We start from the raw sequence: 15,709 nt of genomic DNA, 5'->3' as shown, positions 1-15,709 counted from the left end.
GAGATCCCCATCTTGCTGCACTCCCTCCGCATCTGTCAGCGCCCTCACCTTTCCCGCCGCCTCTCTTGTCGTTTCACCTGCATCTTACATTCAAGTCCCTCAGTCTGTACACTTTCCTCAACTCCACACCACGCTCGTGCACTGCAGCCTCCCCACCACCCGGCTCTCGGCTCTGCCTTTTCTATCTCCCTTTCTTACCGTACACGCTCGCTGCTCTCCCACTCCTTTTTTTCCTCGGCTGGGCAAGCTTAACAGGTGGGGGACAACCCTCTTCCCTGGTTCCAGGGGATCGCAGGAAGTATAGAAGAGTTGGTTAGGCTGACAGGGAAATATTGCCGGTAGAACTTGGAGAGGAATTGCTTTGGGCTAAATAAACATTGACCTAGAGAGTACTCTACACTGGAACGTTTACACATATTGTGCGTGTGTGTGTTCAGTCGTGTCTGACTCTTTGTGACCCCATGGGCTGTGGCCTGTCAGGTTCCTCTGTCCATAGGATTTCCCAGGCAAGAATACTGGAGTGGGTTACCATTTCCTTCTTCAGGGGATCTTCCGGATGGAACTTGCCTCTCCTGCATTGGCAGGCTCATTCTTTACCACTGGCTACCTGGGAAGCCCTTACACACCTTATTTAATCCATATTGCTACTGGGGCTGGACAGAAAAGTGAGAGACAGGGATTGATTGATTATTAACCCCGATGTACACACAGGGAAACTGAGATAGATCTCATGGCAACCCACTCGTGTTTTCTTGCCTGGAGAATTCCATGGACAGAGGAGCCTAGCGAGCTATAGTCAGTGGGGTTGCAGAGAGTGGGACCCAGCTGGGTGACTAAACAACACCACCACCACACAGGGAAGCAGATCTCATGGTTATATATAGATTCATATTCAGTAACACATTCAACAACAACTATTGCCACTGCCAGACCATTAGCTGACATTTTTGAGCACTTACTGAGTGCCAGGCATTGTGCCATACTGCTATATATGTGTTTTTAATCTTCACAACAACCGAAAAGGTATGTGTTATCCCCATTTTCCAGTTGAGGAATCAGGGTCACACAGTTATAGTAAATGGCAAAGCCAGAATTTGAACACATAGTTCCTGGCTCCAACACTCTCCACTCTCTACAAGCACCAGATAATCAAAGCCCGAGGGTGCTTCAGCCTCCCCCAGGAGACCTGGGCTTCATCCTTTCCCCAAACTTGCTGTGTGACCTCAAGCAAGTCATGTCATCTCTCTGGGCCTCAATTTTCATATCTGTCGAAATATCCAAGTTACCTTTTAGAGATTCTTTCAAAGTCATCACCCTCAGGATTCTTCCAGTCCCATATTCTAGGCCCCCAGCATTCCCAGTGGCCTGAGAAGTGGCTGGAAAGACCACAAGTACACATCCTCAGCATCTCCAGAGGTTGTGCATCCTCTCTCAGTAGAGCAGGGCTGGTGGGGATGAATCTGGGCACTGCCCATCTGTCTCACCAGGAGGGGGGGGTTGTGGGGGAAGGGAACTAGGCCAGAGCTTCTGCTCTGCTGATAAAATCCTGTCCCAGCCTAATCTGAAACCCCAGAGGGACTTCTCAATCCTAGCAACTAGGAGAAGGAACCAGGAAACAATACCCATTGGCTTGGGGAAGAGGGGTAGGAGTGAGGAAGCAGTGTTTTGGCCTTTGGAGTGGTATCCCCAAACCATCCTCATTCTTTGCAACCCTGAGCTTCTGCCCATCACATCTGCTTCCTGCTAACCTCATACCCTCTCTTCACCTTTTGCTGACTTAAACTGGATAATCCCTAATACGCCTCTCTTGTCACATCATTTGCCTGCGCTAAAACCTCCTGTGGCTCCCACAGTACCATGCCCCTTAATACGGCATTTGTGGCCTTCCATGATCCAGCCCCAGGGCTCTCACTTTATTCCTCTTCCTCACTTACATCTACCTTGTGCTACGCTCCGACTCCTATTGTCTCTTCACTCTCCCACATCCATACTTTTGCTCAAGCTTTCTCCTGGAATTCCCTGTTCAGGCCTTTCTGAATTCAGAGTTTTTCTGTCTTCAAGATTCTACTCACTCCTTCTTCCTCTAGGTCACCTTTCCTGTCCCCACCCAGGTGTCCAGAACTACCTTGATGGACAGTACAATCATTTATTTGTTCAATAAACAGTAAGTGATGATGACTAATTGTGTATATGTGTTTTCCCAAGTAGATTGTGGGCCTCCCAAGGGCAGGATCTTTGTCTATATACTTCATTCAGCCTGTGCTGGGCCTAGTATAGAGTAGACTCAACCAAAGGTTCAACAGTTAAAGGCTGGAGAATGGGGGCTAGATTAGGAATTTGGGATTAAAATATACATGCTACTATATATAAGACAACCAACAAGAACCTACTGTATAGCACAGGGAACTATACTCAATATCTTGTAAAAACTTACAATGGGAGAGAATGTAAAAAATAATATAGATGTGTATGTATAACTGAATAACTTTGCTGTATACCTGAAACTAACACAACATTGTAAATAAACTATATTTCAATTAAAAAAAATTTAAAAGCTCAGCTCAAGAGAAATGATTGGCATGAGAAGACTCCTATACCTGGACCCTTAACCCTGGTACAGGAAGCATTCTATTCGGCACAGGATTATGGTCCCCCAAACCCAGGGAATGGGTTTCTTGTCATATACTTTGGTCCCCTAAATGACCTGGATTCTGTTCCCAATTTTATAAACCCTGTGTACAGACAGACAGGCCAGATCTCAGCCTTACATTTCTCATGAGTCAAAGATACCATGAAAGTGGGGTGGCTGAGCCTAGCAGAATCCCCTCCTGAAACCCCTAGGACCCATCCCTCAGAGAGGTACTGTTAGGGCTAGAGAAGACCTCAGAGCTAAGCTCATCCCCAAACTTTCATTTTATAGGTGGAGAAACTAAGGCACCCTGAGACACAGAGATTAAGTTACTTGTTTAGAATTCTAAAGCAACAGAATCATCTACTGACCTTGGTTGGCACTGGAGTGGGCTTAGTATTCTGGGACCCTGGCCTGGCCTGGGCACTATGCTGAAAGTAATCCTGGAATCTCATTTCCATCAGACATAAGATGCCACTCCTGTACACACACATACACACGGGCATCTATGTGTATGCATGAAGGCATCCATGTACAAACATACATGTACACATGAGCTCACATTTGCAGAGTTAACAGATGTTCATGCCCTTCTAATCCTTGCCCAGATGTAAGCAACTGCCGAATGTTTCCTTTTTGGCTGCAGGGCACATGGGATTTGATCTTGGTTTTCCAACCAGAGATCAAACTCATGTCCCCTGCATTGGCAGCACAGAGTCTTAACCCCTGGACCACCAGGAAGTCCCAAAAGTAGCCCAGTTTTACGGGCTCCAGGGTTGGAGGTCAAGAGGCCTCTCTTCTATCTGGGCCTAGGGCTTGTCTTTTACTGAACTCTGGGGGCTCCCTAATGGCTTGGGTTTCCCCCACTTCAAAGGGCAGAGATGTGTCAGTCTGGCTGTATCCCTCATAGGATCTTGCACGTACTCAAAGTTATGAGCCCACTGAAGAACTAGCTCACCACTGCCCTCTCTCCTCTTCCCCTCTGAGATAGAGGGCAAGGCTGAGACAAGCCTGGTGGGCAGTTTGGAATCTGATGAAACCAGCAGGTCCTGATCACTCTAGAAACACAACCCCCCACCCTGAACTAGCCCTAGATTTACAGAGTTAAACTATATTAATGACGACACTCTTAGGACCTCTATGTGCCAGGTATTATTCTAAATCCTTGCTTATGTGTATGCTAAATTGCTTCAGTTGTGTCTGACTATTTGTGACCCTATGGACTGTAACCCTGCAGGTTCCTCTGTCCATGGGATTCTCCAGGCAAGCATACTGGAGTGGGTTGCCATGCCCTCCTCCAGGTGATCTTCTCGACCCAGGGATGGAACCCATGTCTCTTATGTCCCCTGCATTGGCAAGTGGGTTCTTTACCACTAGCGCCACCTGGGAAGCCCATTCTAGATCCTTACCTGTGTTGCTAACTCCTTTAATCTCCACAACAACCCCCTAATATAGATAAAATTTATTCTTCTCATTTTACTGGTGAAAAAACTGAGACAAAGAGGGAAACAAATTTAATTGGTAAAGCCAGCTAAGGCAAACATAATCCCCATATTCCCCCAAAAGACTGACCTATAACCTTAATCAAGGGGCACGTCCCTAGAACCTATACTCAAAAAACTTTGTTGTTCAACCAAGAGATGTTTGAATTGGATCTAACTGTGGTGTGTGTATGTGTGTGTACACCATGAAAAAAACCTTGGCCTGATTGTCAGTAAATCCAGATTTCAATCCTGGTTCTATCCTAGGTTCATTGTCCAAGTCACTTTCTTTTTCTGGGCCTCAGTTTTCTCATCTGCAAAATGGCTGTCTCCATATTCTATGTGCTTATATGTTCGATAATAAATAGCATACAACTATAAAGGCTGTGTGTGAAAAAATGTACAGTATTTTTTTAAAAAGTCATTTTCTTGAGCAGCAGACCCTCTTATGTTGGCCTTGAAGGAGCAAACTTCCGTGTTGTGAAGATGGCCACATGCAAGGACCCAAGAGGGACTTCCGGAACCTGAGGGTGGTCCCTGCCCAAAAGACTAAGAAAATGGAAATCTTAGTATTACAGCAGCAAGACAATGAATTCTGCCCATAACCTGAGGGAGCCTAGGGCCATACTTTCCCTATTTGGGTCTCCAGATGAGAACACGGGCTTGATTTCAGTCTTGTGAGTCCCTGACCAGAGAACCCAGGTGAGCTATCCCTGGTCTGATTTCCAGAACTCTGAGCTAACAGCGGGTGTTGTCTTAAGGACCTACTGACTGTATAGCACAGGGAATTCTTTTCAAAATTACGTAACAACCTAAATAGGAAAATAATTTGAAGAAGAACAGATGCATGTATATGTATATCTCTGAATCACTCTGCTGTACACCTGCAACTAATACAACATTGTTAATCAGCTATACTCCAATATAAAATTTTTTATTTAATAAAAAAAATTGTATTCACCCAGGAGGGAAAAAGACAAATGGGTATTGTCTTGAGTCCCTTAATCTATGGAAGTTTGTTAGACAGTAATAGTGTGTTGAACACTAATAGTGTGTTGAACACTATTTCAACACTACATGTGTGTTGAAAAGTTTTTTGCATGAAAATTAAGAAACAGCTTGAGTTATTCATCTTACTCTAGTACATTTTGTCTTAGTGCAAATACTTTCTTTTGCTGAAGTCACATAGTTGAAATCAAGTAATTTGCATATGTGGGATGCAAATCAAGCCAAAGGCACTTCCTCCAATAAGTTCTCCAAGCTCTCTTTGAAAAGAATTAACCTCTCATTCCTCAGAGCCTCCAAAACAAACACATTGTCTGCCTGTCTCTTAGAGCACTGTACGCTTTGAATTCACCACATACTCAGGAATGCCTAGTTTCTTTCCGGGAGATATCTAACCTTTTCTATACTGGAGAATCTCTTTCAGTGTAACATGCTAAGTTGCATCAGTCGTGTCCGACTCTTTGCTACCCTATGGGCTGAAGCCCGCCAGTCTCCTTTATCCATAGCATTTTCCAGGCAAGAATACTGGAGTGGGTTCCCATGCCCTTCTCCCCCCGCCCCCCTTAATTTGTCCACACTTTATTCTCTTTTTTCGTTTGTTTTACAAGATCATTTTGCCTTGTTTTGGAGATTAAATTACAGTGCAGTGCACAAGTCATAAATGTAGGGTTCAATAAATTTTGACAGATGCATACATTCATGTAACTCACTGTAAGATAGGTCCCTTACAAGTCTACATTTCCTTTTTTTTAAGTTTCACATATTTATTACTGAGCCTCATAGACTGCTAGTGAAGAAACAGGAAACATCAGGAGCCAAGCATTCCATCTCCCCCATAAGCTATTCAGACAGTAGTGATGTTCTCACTGTGACTTGGTTGGTTAACATACAAGTGATCTTAACACACAGCATGTGTGCCACTTTATATAGGAGGTTTCTTACACACCCAGCTTGGTTCTTCTCCAGTGTCTTCTCTTGGAGTTGTACCTGATTTTATTACCAGTTTTCATTCGAATCCATTGAGGAATGGGACAATTCTGCTTTTGTTTCTTGGCTTGGAATCACTTGATCCTGAAAGTCTTGTGAGAAGACCCATGCCCTTCTCTAGGGCATCTTCCCAACACAGAGATCAAATCCATGTCTCTTATGTCTCCTGCATTGGCAGGCAGGTCCTTTACCACTAGTGCCACCTGGGAAGCCCCTTCAATGTAAACAGAAACATGATCAAAGACTTTAAAATGCAGGGAGATAGGGCTGTGAAAGTCACTCAGTCGTGCCTGACCCTTTGTGACCCCATGGACTATACGGTCCATGGAATTCTCCAGGCCAGAATACTGGAGTGGGTAGCCTTTCCCTTCTCCAGGGGATCTTCCCAAGCCAGGAATCAAACCCAGTTCTCCCACATTATAGGGGGATTCTTTACCAGCTGAGCCACAAGGGAAGCCCAAGAGGCTAGGATAATGATTAGAACAAGGAAGTAGGGGGATCCGGGGGGAAAAAAAGAGATCCACAGAAGCCTTCCTGGAAAAGAGGACATCTGAGGTGGACTTTGAAGGATGAGTAGAAGTTGACCTTGGGGTTGAATGGCCAGGAATATGATTCAAATCAGGAACCCTCTAGGACTCCCCCAGTCGTCCAGTGGTTAAGACTCTACGCTCTCAATGCAGAGGGATCAGGTTTGATCCTTGGTCAGGGAACTAGATCCCACATGCTGCAACAAAAGATCCTGCATGCCTCAAGGAAGACAGAAGATCCTGTATGCTGCAACTTAAGATATGGCACTGCCAAATAAATAAATATTAAAAATATATATATATCAGGAGCCCTACACCCCTGTCTTGGCTCTGCTTCTGCCTTGCTTTGGGTGATTCTCTATCCTTCAATGGGCCTCTGTTTCTGTCTGCACAATAGGGGCATGACGGGGAATTCCTTTGGGGCTTCCCCAGTGGCTCAGTGGTAAAGAATCCGCTTGTAATGCAGGAGCTGCAGGAGATATGGGTTCGATCCCTGGGTCGAAAAGATTCCTCTGGATGAGGGCATGGCAACCCAGTCCAGTATGCTTGCCTGAAGAATCCCTTGGACAGAGGAGCCCGGCAGGTTACAGTCCATAGGGTCGCAAACAGTCAGACATGACTGAAGCCACTTGGCACACACACACGGGAAATTCCTTTGCCTGCTCACTTTTTTTCTGCCTGTTGCTTTCTAAGGAGAGTTTTGTCTTCTCTGACCACTTTCCAGGCGTTTCAGGTAGAGAACTGGGATAACAGGGAGACAGAAACAGGACAGAGAAGTGATAGGAAAGAAGGAAGGAAAGAAAAAAGTAAGACTTGTGGAAAAGGGCCGAGGGGGACAGTTTCTGATGGGAAATGACAGATTTGGTAAGTGAGCAACACGGAGAGGCAGCAGTGGGGCTTGAGAACTGGTGAGAACAAAGGAGATTCTCAAGAGTGTTGACAAGGGGTGGAGACCCTTTGATGTCTTTTGAGAGTTACAGATAAATATTAGAGTCATTTTTAAATTGCTCTTGGGAGCTGGACTATTGTTCTTGAATTTACTACATTTTTATCCATTTCTGAATAGGTTAAAATGGACATGATTTGAAATCTCAGAGAACAAAAGGGTAAAGGTTTCCTTCCCATTTTTGCCTTTAGGACCCTCCAATCAACTTCTAGTCCCTAGGGGGGACTGCTGTTACCAGCTTCTTGTGTGAACTGTCAGAAATAATCTCTGCATGTACAAGCATGCATATGTAGGTTGATCCCCCTGTTTTGAACACAAATGATAGCGTACTATGCACACTTTTCTGAAATTTGCTTTTTTTTTAAACTTAACAATACAAGTTGGAGGACCGTCCCTAGCAGTATATACAGAGCTGCCTAATTCTTTGTTAACAGCCACATAGTATTTCATTGTCTCATATTAAGGATGGATTGAAGTTTATTCAGATAGTCCCCATATTTAAACCTTTAGTTTGTTTGCAACAATTTGCGCTTCATACTGCAGTTCTTGAACATGATGTTAAAGGTGCTAAGCCTGAGCCACTTGGAACCCTTGGATTTATTTGGATACTGGGAGCTTTTGGACTCAGTGATGTTTTTGACAGATTCTGATCCATCCTCTGGATCAAGCTCTTCCTACTGCCTTTTCCCTCAGTTCTGCCCACCCTGTTGTTGGGGCCCAGAGTGGCAGCTTCAGCCCTTCACCATGGCCTGCTCTCTGAAGTCCTTGGAACTCTTCCTGCATCTTAAAAATCCTCCAGGCCGACTCTCTTGATTCCAGCCAAGAGCCTCCTGCTCGGAGCTGTGGGCAGAAAAGGCAGAGATAGAGGCCCTGTGCATGTGCGTGGTCATTCAGTCATGACTGACACTCTACAACGCTTTGAACTGTAGCCTACCAGCCTCCTCTGTCCCTGTGATTTCCCAGGGAAGAATACTGGAGTGGGTTGTCATTTCCTCCTGCTCAGGGATCGAACCCCACATCTCTTGTGTCTCCTGTTTTGGCAAGTGGGTTCTTTACCACTGAGCCCAACACCTGGGAAGCCCAGAGGCTCTGAGTAGAGTGTAAATACTTATTGATCTATTCCTAGACTTTCCTGGGGCCTCCCTGCTTATTCTTCATTGTTAGTTGGTTTTCTGTTTCTTCATTGCTAGTTGGTAGGACTTTGCCCTACCTTTCTGCCAGAGGAATTCACTGGGTCTACTCTAAGATCCTGGGGCAGGACCTTACCTATGAACCTTAAAAAAAAAAGTACCTTCTTGAAGGAGAAGAAATCCTTCTACCTGTAATAGAATTGCATGGAATGGTTATTTAGAGATCATCTAGTGCCATAAATTTACAAATATGGGAACTGAAGTCTGGATGAGAGGGTAGGACTAGCCCAGGGAACAGACTATGTGAGCAAGAGGGACAGAACAGGAACTTGAGGCTCCTACCTCCAGGTCTAACCTCTTAACCCTCTCCTCCTAGAGTTCAGACTCAGTTCATCTTTATTCTCTCAAAATGTAGGACTTCCCTGGGGGTCCAGTGGTTGGGAATCTGCCTGCCAATGCAGGGAACATGGGTTCTATCCCTGGTCCAGGAAGATCCCACATGCCACAAGGCAGCTAAGCCTGTGGGCCACACTATTGAAGCCTGCATACCCTAGAGCCTATGCTCTGCAACAAGAGAAGCCACTGCAGTGAGAAACCCACACACTGCAACTAGATAACCCCTACTCGCTGCAGCTAGAGAAAGCCTGTGCACAGCAACAAAGACCCAGCACAGCCAAAAATAAATAAAAATAAATGTTATAAAAATATATCATGCTTTACAGAAGAAACCAGAAGCAAAACAGTACATACCATAGGATTCCATTATAATAATATCTAAAACAGGCAAAAGTAATACATACTGACAGGAAGCAGATCCATAGCTTCCTGGGGATGGGCAGAAGGACTGACTACAAAGGGGAGTGAGGGAACTTTCTAGAAAGGTAGAAGTGTTCTCTTTTGATTGTGGGATGGTAGGGTATATATATTTGTCAAAATTGATTATACCTCAAAAAAGTGATTTAAAAGAAAAAAAGGCAACATTGAAATATATTTACTCAATTTAGTTAAGAAAATACAATGTGACCACTGACCCACATACACAGTCAACTTGCACCAGCTCCTCTGAGTTTAGCCATTCATAACTTCCAGGTCAGATGTTTACATCTCTGAGATGAAGCAGTCACAGATTTTGGTCAGAACATCATTTCATTTAGACTTTTGTTCACTGTGTCATGACCACTGTTCCTGACTTGGGTGGGATTACAAAGCTGGTGACTAATACCTCTTTGGTGTCTATCCAGGTGCTGTGTTGACTTGCCAGATTGGATTTTTCTTACCGGGACTATCAAAGCTTTTTAATTTGTGCCCTTTAAAAGAGAAAAAAAAAAACCAAACATTTGTACCAGTAATAATAAACATGGCTGACATTGCTTGCTCACTTTCTCTGTTCCAGGAGATGTTCTAAAGGTTTTGCATGTAACATCTCAATATAGCTTCACTACTGTCCTTTGAAGAAGCCCCTTTTGTGGTCCCCATCTTGCAGGTTTGGGAACTCAGGCATGGGGACTTTGAGTTATCTGCCCGAGGTTTGACAGAAAATTCCCCCCTATAGTGGAGCCTGGCAGGCTGCAGTCCACAGGGTCACACAGCCAGACATGACTAAAGCAACTTAGCATGCATGCACAAATGACAGATGGATATGAACCCTATCAGCCTGACTCCAGAGTCCATATAGCTCTTAAGTGCTATATGGTAACGCTATACAGCATTACCTGTAAAATGACCTAAGAGTGACAACAAAACCCTTTTGCCTCAGGATCCCTTCCTCACTACTGCCAGATATTCCACCATTGACTGGGTCCTCCCTCACAGTTAAGCATTGCCTTTTTTTTTTTTTTTAATCTTTTGGCTATGCCTTGTGCCATGTGGGATCTTATTCCCCTGACCAGGGATCAAACTTGTGCGCCCTGCATTGGCAGCCTGGAGTCTTAACCATTGAAACACCAGGGAAGTTCCCAAGCCTTGCCCTCTCCAGATGACTCCTAAAATGCAACTAGTCAAGAGAAAGGGAGCACTCAATCCCTACCCATTTAGTCAAATGGGTTTTCCAGACGCCTTCTATCCAGTGAGCATTCTGAGAAAAACACAGATTGGGAGGTGGGGAGAAGGGTGATGGGGCATTGAAGGGGACACCAGAGAGGTAAGATCCTAGAGCCAGGTGTCCCAAGTTTCCTGGGCTGACCCTGCTCAACCTCATATCAATGAGACCCTGTGAAAATAGGACCCTACAGACAGTCAGCTCTGAAAACCAGAGACTCCCAGACACTGGAGATAGGGAGCCATGTAGGTAAGAGGTGACAGGAGAAGCTCTCTAGAATGATGCTGGGTGTAACCTGGGTGCCCCAATCTGAGCCAGGGTGTCCTTGGGGAAGGCAGGTGGGACAAATGGCATGAGGTGAATCCTTCTCTCAGAAAGGAGAGGGTCAGCCTCACTCCTTTGCCTGGGTGTAGTTGCATTCTATTCACCTGAAGTCTATTTTTAAAAAATATTTATTTACTTGTCTCTTTATTCCAGTATGTGAGTTTAGTTGCCCCACAGCATGTGGGATTTTAGTTCCGCTATCAGGGATCAAACCTGTGTCGCCTGCACTGGCAGACAGATTCCTAGCCAATAGATCACCAGGAAAATCTCCTGAAGTCTATTTTTAAAAATTAAAATGTATTTAAGGACTTCCCTGGTAATCCATTGGTTAAGACTCCATGTTTCCACTGCAGAAGGTGCAGGTTCTGTCCCTAGTCAGGAAACTAGGGTCCCACATGCCACATGGTGAAGTCAGAAAATTAAAAAAAATTTTTTTAATTAAAATGATGCAACAATAAAGTATTATATAAAATCCAAGCAGACTTTGTAATTTTAAAAAAATTATAAAAAACAACATAAAGTCAGGGCCATCCTTGACCTCCCCTCGTCCCATCCCAGAGACCTTCCACTACTGCTCTTGATTTGGAGTTTTCCTTGTTTCTACACAACACATGTATGTACACACAGGAAGTGTATTATTTCAAAGGGTTTGTTTTGCTTCTAGTTTTAGAAGAACTATACTTTAAAACATTTTATGAACTGACAATTTTACAGGGACAGAGATCAAAATTCCAAAGGTTCAATAGGGAAAACAGTGAAAAGTGGGTGTCCCTCTCTTCTCTGTTCCCAATTGTCGCTTTATTACCCTAAAGGCAACCACCAATTCTAGCTTCTTGTAATTCCTTCCAGAGATAGTCTAGCATTTAAAACTCAATGTGTATATACGTGTATGTATTTTCCACACAAAGAAAGACTTCTCCACCTTGTTTTTCTTCATTTTATGGTATATTTTTCAGACTTTTTTTTAATCAGTATGGAAAATAGCCTCCTTCTTTTTCACACATACATGGTATCCCATTATATTTATGCACAATATTTATCCAGTCCCCTATGGAAAGAAAAGTTGTTTCTAATATTTTATTACAAACAATGCTGCAATTAAATATTTTATCCATTATTTTGCATATTTATTTGTAAGATGAATACTTATTAGTGGGGATTAGTCAGCTGAGATTATTTTAAAAGTTTAAACAGCATTTTAAAAGTTGATAGAAACTGCCAAATAGCCTTCAAGATGTACCAATTTATACTGCTTATGAGTTTGTTTGTTTCTTGTTAGTATGTCATATGATATACTCTGTTCTGCAGACTCACGTTTTTCACTCAGTAATATGACACTGGAGTTCTACTTATGTCAATATGCATAGATCTTCCTCATTAAAAACAAAGACCATCTCACAATTTCCCACTGCTATGGCTGTGGAAAATTTATTTAGTTGAAAGCATATTGATGGACATTTGGTTGGGTTTCAATTTTTTACTTCCACAAACAATGCTGCAGTAACTTTTCTTGTATTAATATGAATAGAATAGAATCAGAGAAGTAAATTGCAAGATTGATAGTTACACATACTTAAAATTTCAATAGACACTGTCAAGTTGTTCTTCCAAAATGTTCCACTAACAGTGCATGAGAACTTTGTATGTGCTCACTCAGTTGTGTCTGACTCTTTGTGACCCCCTTGGACTGTAGCCCACCAGGCTCCTCTGACCGTGGAATTTTCCAAGCAAAAATACTGGAGTGGGTTGCCATTTCCTACTCCAGGGGATCTTCCTGACCCAGGGATCAAACCCACGTCTCTGGCGTCTCCTGAATTGGTAGGTAGATTCTTTACCACTGCGCCACCTGCTCTTGAAGCTGCCTGTGTGCTTTCTCCTGGAACAAAGCTCAAAGTACTGGTTATCACTGGGATCATCCAGACCCTGAGCCCTACTCTGCAGAATCTGAATGGGTAAGCCAACTGTTGGGAAGAATAAACACAGAAAAGGGGCAGGGCTGTCCCCTACTAGCCAGAAAGTCACCCAGGTACCACAACGCTCTCCAAAGGAAAGATTACTTTGGGAGTGGGAGAAACTGAGCTCCCCATCAATAGGGGTGTTTGAACGGAAGTTTGGTGTCAACAAATGCCCTGAGCTTCTGCTCTGTGTGAAGTCTCTTAGATGGGTGTCTTGAGCCGGAGATGAGTCAGACCCTGTCTCTGCCCTCTCAGGGCTTGATACTCATGGAGAAAATAGACAAGTAAACAGACAGTGACAATTCTGTCTACTAACTATTGAGTTGGACTTCCTTTTCTGATAATATCTGGAACTTCCTGCTACACAGCACATGGAACTGCTGGAGAGAAAAACAATAAACATCCTTTTAAATGCACAAATGGACCTGCAACCATTTGGGTTTTAACAGATATTTGGGGGAGATGAAGGCTCTGACTTATACAAAGTTAAGGGTTGTAACTGAGATCCTTGATAAACCTAGGACACTTAAAGGGCTGTACCAACAGTGAAAGTGCAGACTAGGGGAAAACAAGCAAATGTCTGAGTACAGAAGACAAAAGAAGACAAAAAAAAATATATGTCCTTAGCAAAGAAGACGAAAGGGATATAGGTCCAAACAAACTGGTCTTTGGATGGGGCAAAGAAACTATCTTTAAGAATTTGAAATTGCATGCTTGCCCTTGAAGAAAATGAGGTGATGAGTGTGGGGTTCATACTTACATTACCTGCATATCTAGGAAACTCCTAGGCTGAGAAATTAACAATTAAGGAGATCTACTGCAAAAGTACCTCTCAGATTCCTAGCAGAAACTAATGCAAATCTTCTCCAGATCTCCTCCATGGACCCCCTTCCTCTCCCAACCATTGCAGGTTACACAGAATTCCTATATATAGAGCCCTTCCAAACAGCTAATAATCTACAAGGAAACAACTGCTAAAATATACAAGGAAACAATCCATCACGAGTAAGGTTCAGTTGACATAGCAATATCGGTGCAGGAAGATGGTGGCCACCTTAGCAGCTGCTCGGGGAGGGGCGCCAGCATGTCTGGGAGCCTGAGGCCATTGCCTCTGACTGGGAAAACCAGGAAGTCTCCACAGGGATCCCTATCATAGCCATGCAATTTGATGGGGACATGATTCTAGAAGCCAGCTCCAGAACAACCACGGAGTCATAAACCGCCAATCGAGTGACTGACAAGCTGACTCCTACCCATGGTGGTATTTTCTGTTGCCACTCAGGCTCAGCAGCTGATACTCAGGCAGAAGCTGATGCAGTCACTTATCAGCTTGGTTTGCACAGCGTTGAGCTGACTGAACCTCCACTGGTACACATGGCAGCCAACCTCCTTAAGGAGATGTGTTACTGATACCGAGAAGACCTGATGGCAGGAATCATCATTGAGGGCTGGGACTCCCAAGAAGGGGGACAGGTGTCCTTGGTACCCATGGAGGGTATGATGGTAAGGTAGGCCTTCACCACTGGGGACTCTGGGAGCTCTTATATCTATGGCTATGTTGAGGCTACCTACCAGGAAGGCATGACCAAGAAAGAATGTCTGCAATCCACTGCCAATACTCTATCTTTGGCCATGAAACAGAACGGTTCCAGCGGCAGCATGATCTGCCTGGCAGCTATTGCAGAATCAGGGGCAGAATGGCAGGTTCTGGGAGACGAGATTGTCCAATTCACCATTGCCACTTTATCACCTCTCTGAATCCTGGGGTTCTATTATACAATAGGAGACACCCCATACTGCTGCAAAATTCAATAAACAGCTTGTCACTGAGGGGAAAAAAAAGATTCAGTAGACAAAATGCACAGAAGAATAAGACTTCCATGTACTTCAGATAACAGAATTATCAGATAGTGATCATTGAGTGCAGGTTAGAGGCAGCTGCTAAGTGCTTTGGAAGCATATTGAAAGAACAGATTCCTTGATGAAACCAAAGTCTTCACAGAGAAGGAGACTAAGAATAAGTCTTGAAGGATAAGTGGGACTTTGCCAAATGAAACCAGGTGCTGTTGGGATGTACAAAGTATAACGTACCAAGGGCATGATCACTGATAGCTTATTTTTTCTGATGCAAATAGGGCAGAAATGTGAGGGATGAGGCAAGGGAGGTAGGTAGGGGGATAGATCATGTTGGCCCTTATAAGCAGTCTTACAAGGGGACTTTGGTTTCTTTTTAATATTTATTTATTTTTATTTGGCTGTGCTGGATCTTAGCTGTGGCATGTGGGATCTAGTTCCTTGAAAGAAAGTTAGTCGCTCAGTCGTGTCTGACTCTTTGTGACCCCATGGACTATAACCCATCAGGCTCCTCTATGCATGGAATTTTCCAGGCAAGAATACTAGAGTGGGTTGCCATTTCCTTCTCCAGGGATCTTCCTGACCCAGAGACTGAATCCAGGTCTCCTGAGTTGAGGCAGATTCTTTACCGTTCCAATCACCAGGGAAACCCTAGTTCCTTGACCAGGGATCAAACCCAGGCCCCCTGAATTGGGAGAACAGAGTCTTAGCCACTAGACCATCAGGGAAGTTCCATGGCTTTGGTTCTAGATTTAAGCGTAGAATAGATTTAAATGTAAAATAGATTTAAGTGTAAAAGAAAACCAGTGAAGGATTGTTAAGTGAGGGGTTAG

General features: G+C 43.9%; 2 pseudogenes; one reads left to right on the top strand and one right to left on the bottom strand.

Annotated features, from left to right (window-relative positions):
• Positions 1-6,053: 6,053 nt before the first annotated feature.
• LOC122681109 lies at positions 6,054-8,358 on the bottom strand (annotated as a pseudogene).
• Positions 8,359-14,065: 5,707 nt separating this feature from the next.
• On the top strand, positions 14,066-14,780 carry LOC122681053 (annotated as a pseudogene).
• Positions 14,781-15,709: the final 929 nt, after the last annotated feature.

This window comes from Cervus elaphus, chromosome 23 (assembly GCF_910594005.1).
Source record: "Cervus elaphus chromosome 23, mCerEla1.1, whole genome shotgun sequence".
In the NCBI taxonomy this organism is placed as follows: Eukaryota; Metazoa; Chordata; class Mammalia; order Artiodactyla; family Cervidae; genus Cervus; species Cervus elaphus.
The sequence above is the reverse complement of the archived record's forward strand: the minus strand, read 5'-3'. Positions and strand labels throughout refer to the sequence as shown.